We start from the raw sequence: 8,105 nt of genomic DNA, 5'->3' as shown, positions 1-8,105 counted from the left end.
TGTCCATCCTCTCGATGCAGTGTGAAGGCTGTTCTAGCCTCACTGATGTGTAGTGCTCTGCGTGCTGACTTGCAGGGGATGCTAAACCGCACTTGCAGGTCAGGCTGTGTTATGTTTGCCTGTCCCCAGTACCAAAGCAGGTTTCGACTTGTTGTAGCCGGGCGGGCCCAGCAGCTGATGTGTGGGCTCCAGACACTGCCCTACATCTGAGCCGATGCCCTGCTGTGCCCGCTCCTATTCTCAGTTCTTTAGTTTGTGGCGGCCATCTTGGAGAGCCCCATTTGCGCCACAGTGCCCCAAGGTTTTATCACTGATTACTCTGTCGGGAGGTGATTTCAGCTTCCGTCGTTTTAACCAGTAATTATCCCCTTATTTCGCTTACGGGCACTGTATTTTTTCCACACTCTGCCTTACAAAACAGGATGTTTGCGCAGGATAATTGCAGGCGGCCACAGGAGCACTCAAGCGTTCACGTCTTCATCCCTCACCTGCTGGCCACGCCCCACTACATTCCTCTTTCTTAGACAGTTTTTTGTACTTGTTGCTTTGTCAGTCTTGTATTGTAGCATGTTTCAGGTCTTGATGTGACGGGCTGTTGAGGCTTGGTGTTGTACGGCGGGCCTGGTTGTGCGATTATTTTATTTTTTGCGTTTGGGTCCTCTGCTTGTGCAGTTCTCTGATGTTGCTTGATTCACTGTTGGTTTTGATCTAACTAGATGAGTGATGGTGTTAAATGATTTTTGGTTGTCAAGATTGATGTGGGCTTAGATGTAATAGCGGGTGCCTCCCTCTGGTTCTAGGTTTGTGGCAGCTTGCTTTATCCCAGGGGTTGCAGATTTGTCCTTTGTTCTGGGTGTGAGGTCCTCATGGGATGACTTCTTTCTTTGTCTTGGTAACTTTGGAGCTGCTGAGTTCTGTGTGTTTTGGTATGCAATTTGGTAGTCTGATGGGGTCCACTCTAGGATTCATTGGGTCCATAGTTGTGGGTTGTTTGTTTTCCATTGTGGTAGGATTGTAGGTGGAGAGGGAATTGGAGATTTATGCTGCTTTTGTTCTTGTCTTGGTCCCTGTCTTTAGTCCGCTTAGAGGTGGTTGGGCAAGATTTTGGGATGTTGTGAATTCTGGTAGGTGGTTCCATTTTAACAGGGGTGCCATTTCATTCCTCTTTCATAATCTGTTTTCCATTCTTGTCTCTTTGTCGTTCTTGTTTCGTGGCATGTTTGTGGTGTTGATGTGCCCAGCTGTTGTGGCTTGGTGTTTTACGGCAGACTTGGTTGTGCGATTGTGTTATTTTTGGTGTTTGGCTTCCTGCTTGTGCAGTTCTCTGATGTTGCTTGATTATCTCTTCGTTTTGATCTGACTAGATGAGTGATGGTGTTAAGTGGTTTTTGGTTGGGAAGATTGATGTGCACTTAGAATTAATGATGTGTGCCTTTCTGTGGTTCTAGGTTTGTTGTAGCTTGCTTTATCCGAGGTGTTGCAAATTTGTCCTTTGTTCTGGGTGCAAGGTCTTCATGGGGCGGCTTCTTTCTTTGTCTTGTTAACTTTGGAGTTGATGGGTTCTGTGTGTTTTGGTGTGCAGTTTGGTAGTCTGGTGGGGTCCACTCTAGGACTGATTGGGTCCTTAGTTTTTTGTTGTTTTCCATTGTGGGAGGATTGTAGGTGGAGAGGTAATAGGAGATGTATGCTTCTTTTATTCTTGCCTCAGTCTGTATCTTTAGTCTGCTTAGTGGTGGTTGATTGGGATTTTCGGATGTTGCAAATTCTGGTTCTATTTTAACGGGGGTGCAATTTCATTCCTCTTAATCAGTTTTCCATTCTTGTTTCTTTGTCGTTATTATATGGTGGCATGTTTGTGGTCTTGATGTGTCTGGGTCTTTTGGCTTGGTGGTGTACGGCAGGCTTTGTTGTGCGAATATGTTATTTTTGGTCTTTGGCTTCCTGCTTATGCAGTTCTCTGATGTTGCTTGATTCTCTGTTGGTTTTGATCTGAATAGATGGGTGATGGTGTTAAGTGGTTTTTGGGAAGATTGATGCAGGCTTAGATGTATTGCCGGGTACCTCCCAGTGGTTCTAGTTTTGTGGTAGCTTGCTTTCTCCCAGGTGTTGCTGATTTGTCCTTCATTCTGGGTGCGCGGACCTCATGGGATGACTTCTTTCTTTGTCTTGGTGGTAGGTCGCTGTGGTTGTAGGATTGTGGTGTCTTGCTTTTTCACCTCGGTCTTGTATTTGGGTTTGGGATATATTCTAGGGGCGAGTTCTCTCCTTGGTTGCTTCCTTTCCTGCGATCAATGATAGATTGTTGTGCTGCAACACAGTGTCGTCTGCCTCGTTGTGGTTGTAGGACTGTGGTGGCTTGCTTTTTCAACTCGGTCTTGGGTTCGGGTTAGTGATATATTCCAGGGACGGCGCTATTTCAGGGGTGGGTGCCCTCCTGGGATGACTACATTCCTGGTCTCAGGGGTAAGACGATGTACTGAGACACACAGTGGCGTGTGCCTCGCTGTAGTGACAGGATTGTGGTGGCTTGTTTCTCTGTGTGGTCTTGTCTCAAGATTGTATTTTTTGGCTTGGTTTTGATTGATTGGGTGTTGAGCTGTGCAGCATTTCAGGGTTCCACGCGGCGAAAGCCTCCATGTGGAACTTGTTTCGTGGTTGTGACATGTGGAACTTGTCATGTGGTATCTGGCAGAGCTGGGACGCCAGGGTGCACAGGCAAACATGGGTGGTAGGCACCCCAAGAAAGGCGCCCTTAGCCTGTGCCCTTCCCCTGCAGCCCGGGCAAGGCTGCCCCACGAGCAGTGCTTAAGAAATGGAGAGTGGGAGGGGGAAGGAAAAAGGCTTGAAACAAACAAAGGACTAGACCATAAAGATTGGGCTCTCCAGGAGCAATCCAGCAAAAAAAACGGATTGGAAACCACAGTAAAAACATTGATAAATCCCTCCAGAAAGTCACCAAACAAGCCATGAACTGCTTACCAAGTGCCTGTTGTGCAAGATGGCTACTGATTACATTCAGGAAAGCAGTGCAGAGCAGAAAGAGAGGGCTGCAAATGCAAAAGGGCAGGGACATCTGACTGCCTCAGCCAATTGCAATGGACATGGGAGGGAGAAAGGCTAGAAACTAAGAAGGGACTAGACCATAAACACTGCACTCTAGGAGCAATCCTGCTCAACAAACGGATTGGAAATCACAGTAAAAACAGAGCTACATTTATCCAAAAATGCACCAAACAAGCCCTAAACTGCTTACTTGCCTTCTGGATTGAGTGGGACATGGCAGTACCCTTTCTTGGGATCCAGGGTGTAGATACATTTTGCCTTTCCAAGTGTTTCCACCAATTTATCAATTCTGGGCATTGGCTGGGCATTAAACTCAGATCTCATTTAGCTAATTTAAAAATCAGTGCAAAATGTCCTCTTTGGTCGGTTGTTGGTACTAACACAATGGGGGAAGACCATTCGCCTCTCCATTAGCCCCAATTCAGCATTTGCTGTAACTTCTCATACAATCTTTTTGCGGGCTTTGGGTAAGTGGTATGGTTTCAGTCTGATGACTCATCTTTGAGGGCTTCAGATGTTGTGAAAAAAATGATTTCCTTTTTTTTCTGAGAAGACATCAGGGGAGGAATGTAAGAGTCTTGCTAGGTCCTTTTGAGTCTGGGTTCATAACCCAGGCAGGATCGTCACCCCATGTCAGTGACAGGGTTTCTCTTGTGTTGTTCTCATATAGGACCAGAAGACGTGCATTACTATTTAATCTCCAAGCTTTCAGTTTATTGATGTGATACAGCTCTGAGGGTTTTCTTCGGTCTTCCTGCTGTACTTTGTACGTTCGAAATGATCCTGTGGGATGATTCAACCCACTTGTTGCTCTGCCATGCGGCATCACTGTGTGCTGATGGTGTCAGAACCAACAAAATGGCCGCAAAACCCTTGTGCGCCCCAAAACCTCTGGAAATCGCGCTTTGCAAAGCACACAAAGATGGCTGCCCAATCTGCCATGCATGTTGTCAGTGGTGGAACAGAGATCTCACTCCTGAAACATGTCACTGGGCTCCACAACATGTGAAGATAGCCAGAAGTTTGTTCTGGGTAGTAGGCAGAAGTACCATAACTTTGTCCCCTATGTTAAAGGTTCTCAGCTTGGCATTCCTGTTGTAGGATGTCTCCTATCCTGCTTGGGTGATCTGCATGTGGGCTTTCCCAAGACCTCGGATCACCTCTATATGTTCTCTTGTATTCTGGACAAGATGGTGATCAATGGTGTGGACCTTGCCTGGGTCTTCCCATTCCTTTCTCATCATTTCCAGTGCATCACTTGTATTTCGTCCATAAACTAATTCGAACTATGAGAAACCGGTTGAGGTCTGCAAATAATGTTCTTCTTACGGGCTAGTTGTGAAATCACTACTGACCTGTAGTAAGAAAATGGCAGCACTACTGCTCTGTAATCAGTTATTACACTTACATTGTGGCATCACGCGGCCTGCTGCTTCAGCCAGCAAAGAGCAGAATTCCAGCTTTCACTGCAGAAGTAAATTAAACCTATGACAACCTTTTAAAATTGCTTTCTTTAAAACTGTGTTTCTGTGAAACGTTATACTCATTAAATGATAAGGAACTGCTTATGGTAGCATATTCATGTTGTGCACTGTTTGAGTCTTACATAAGAGAGCACAAATCTGCATGCTATTACTTTTCTTTAAGCATAGAACGACAACGTTTTTTAGATGCATTTTATTAAACTGCTTACATAATTTTGCAACACATCATAAACTGCATGTTAGGTAACGCAAACAGATGTTACATTGATTGTACATATCGGCAACCGGAACATCTCTTGCATTACACTAAACAACGAGCATAGCTATTAAAGGTGATGATTGTATTAGAAGGAATACAATATCCCCTACTGTACATAAAAGGGATATTGCAAGTAACGTTGGAGTTCAGTGACCTTATAAAGAGACCAGGCCTTTGGCCTCGTTCCCCTATTTGGTCACTGAACTCCTCAGTGACTTGCAATATCCTTAAAACTAGGGGATATCTTGTCCCTTATATAGCATAAGGATTCATTTAAATCTAACTTTTTTTTTAAATTCAATCTTTTCATTAAAGTTATATCAACAACACAGTCAGTCTAAGAAATAAGAACAAAAGAAAATAACGATAACGATCAGCAATAGCTAAATCATTCCAGCAAGATACAGTTCATGGATAGTTAGAGCAATACATTTCATTGACCAAAACATCATATCTTTGGGACGCACATTCATGAAACGAAGCTCATAGTCAATGCCTCTTACATGTCATGTATGGTACACCGCTTCCGCTTAGCAGTCCCTTGATAGTGTGGTATAGACCTCATTCAGGATACAGTTACGTTGCATACAGGAAACCCATCGATCACGTTGGCATTACATCGCATGGGTATTGAGGCAGATACAGTGACTGTTCCCACCCTGAATATAACTTCTATGAACCTGCCCTAATTGCCTTCTGCATGTGCAGTTCTTTCTTGGCAGTTGACCATCTTATCTGGTCTCCAATTCAAGGTTTGTATATCCGTGGAGGGTGTTCTTGCAGTGCATCACAATCTAACGCTTAACCAAAAAAAATCTAAGGGCAGGATTTTTCTGCTGGCCTCCCCAGTCTTCCTTCTCTGAGTCAGCAGACCTTGGGGTCGAGCGCCAGGTCTCACCAAGTTATTTCCCCCAGACGTGCCACTGCTAATTGCCAGAGGGGCTCAACTTGAGAGCACGTCAACACCATGCGGAGCAAATTAACAGGCAGCTGCTTGCATCTTGGGCATGCTGCCGTGCTGTCAACAGAGAATGTGTGCATCCACCCCTGAGTTAAATACACCCTGTGCACATTGTATAAGTTGTAGTCCAGGGTTCATGGATACTTCTCTCACATTTCGACAAATCATTCTACCATTGTCATCATCATTGGTGCGTTTCTGACCCCATTTGGAGTTCTAACTAGACTCAGTGTTATTTCGGCAGTGCTTCCACACATTTGAATGCTTCCTTTTGGATCTGTAAAGAAATGTCACTTTCCACCCACACACACTCTCAAACGTGTATTTGAGATTTGTCTCTCGAAGTAGCTTCTTAGCACCTGTAGAAGTCTGTGTCTGCTTCTGTGTCGGCACACTGTAGTCGGGGTAGAAGGAGAGCGTAGACCCATTATACATATGTCTCCATGCTCTCTGCCTGCCGCCAATATCCGGACATTCTCTTGATATTTAAGGCATTTCATAATAATGGCTCTTGGCGGCACTCCAGGGACTGGTTATTGCGTTGGTATCGGATACGCCCCGTCTATGATGAAACTGCGTAGCTCTTGTATTTCCGGAAGCAGACTCAGTAGAAAGTCCTCTCTTTTAGTGACTTCTGCCAGCCTAGCAGGTGTACATTGTTTCAACATGAGTGTTCGTCCACATCCACTAGCCTACTGTGGAGTTCTGCATATTCCGTCTTCATATCTACCACCTCCCATGTTGTATTCACGAGTGAGTCTTCCATCCCTGACACTCGTTACTCCATTTCAGTGCTCTTTCCCTTAGCTTGTCCAGATCATGGTGGATCAGAGATACATTCTGCGTGAGAGTGCCAAGCTGCTCTGTAATACTCGTGTTACCCTCAATAATCAACTGCTTATGGTTGCTGTTGTATATGTTCTCCTTGATTGTCGACCCATGCTTGTTGCTTCTGGTATCTACAGCTGTGGTCTCCATGTCTAGCAAATGTGTTGATCCTCTGGCTGCAAAGCTCTGCTGTATGGTGTACCTATGTGCCTTGGCCGCTGGTGTTTTAGCAGTTTTTTCCCTGGCATCTGTGAAGAGGGTGGGGAGGGAAAGCCCAGACCAGTAGGGGACTGCCTGCAGCTCAGATGGCGCTCTTTGTGTCTGTTTTCTCTGCTCCAGATCACCTCCAGCGTTCTGAGGTGTATGTCACTGGGGCTGACCCAGCCCAATGCAGTCACTGCAGCACGGCGCTGGATGCTCCTGTACCCAGAGTGCTGCCAATCTCCAGCTCCACCCCGGCTGCAGGGCGTCCTCATGCCTGTGCCAGAATATGAGTGGTCTCTGCCACCGGTGCGCCACTCTTCTGTAGCCTCTGGGGCACAACCGAAACACTGGCAAGGGCCATGCAACAGAGGACTGCCGGTAGCCTTGGGGATGCCAGGAACCGCACAACACCGGCTATAAATGAGAAGAGTACAGCAAAGGTTCTAGGAGTCAACACAGCTTTCAAAATGGAGCCTGCACACCACAACTAGCCCATAGGATTATTGTTTAAAAACAAAGGCCTTACTGGTAAAGTTCCCACTAAACCACCAGGGAATGTTACATTAGACCTATCATTTGACCTAGGGAAGATGGAACAGAAGTTCCCTTCTGACCAGTACAATGTCATTGTGATAAATGCAATAAGAAGGGGTGGGGCGCACCATCCCTTACTAGCCCTCCCTGACCCTTCATCTGACACACCCCTGTGATACAGGTAAACTATTAGATAAGGTAAGTGGACCAATCCTGGGAGAAGGCGTGGCATATTAGTAAGTGTGTGAATACTTGGAGATGGGCTAGTAACTAGCCGCTAGTTGGATGAGACCAGGAGGTGGAGGAGGATGTCCGAAAGACCAGAGGAGGCGAGAGCGAAAGGAGTGCGGAGGCTATTATAAGGACAGGGTCTGTAGAGTGTTTGTGTGTGAGAGTGGGGAGTGTCAGTAGTAAAGGTAGTAGTAGTAGTTGGGAGTAGAGACAGTAGGTAACATTTAGCAGAGTAGCGAGTGAGAGAAAGAGGCAGTAGCGTGGCAGTTGGTATTAGAGGGTGATAGTGTGTACTGGTGAGTAGAAAGATAAATAGATTGGCAGTCGTAGTAGTAGGAGGTAAAGGGATAGTGTTAATTACAGAGTAAGAACAGTAGTAGAGGAAGAGTAGTAGGAGTGTCAGGGAGTGGGAGAATAAGGAGTAGCTAGTGGTAAGCGTAGAGAGAGAGCCTATAACAAGATGAATAGCCAGAGGCAAGGAAGTAGAGTGGCTGGAAAGGGACCAACCGAGGTAGCAGTTGGCAGCAACAGTAAGAAGTGA

This window comes from Ambystoma mexicanum, chromosome 10, assembly GCF_040938575.1.
Source record: "Ambystoma mexicanum isolate Mex_15411 chromosome 10, UKY_AmexF1_1, whole genome shotgun sequence".
NCBI lineage: Eukaryota > Metazoa > Chordata > Amphibia > Caudata > Ambystomatidae > Ambystoma > Ambystoma mexicanum.
This window is presented reverse-complemented; position numbering follows the sequence as displayed.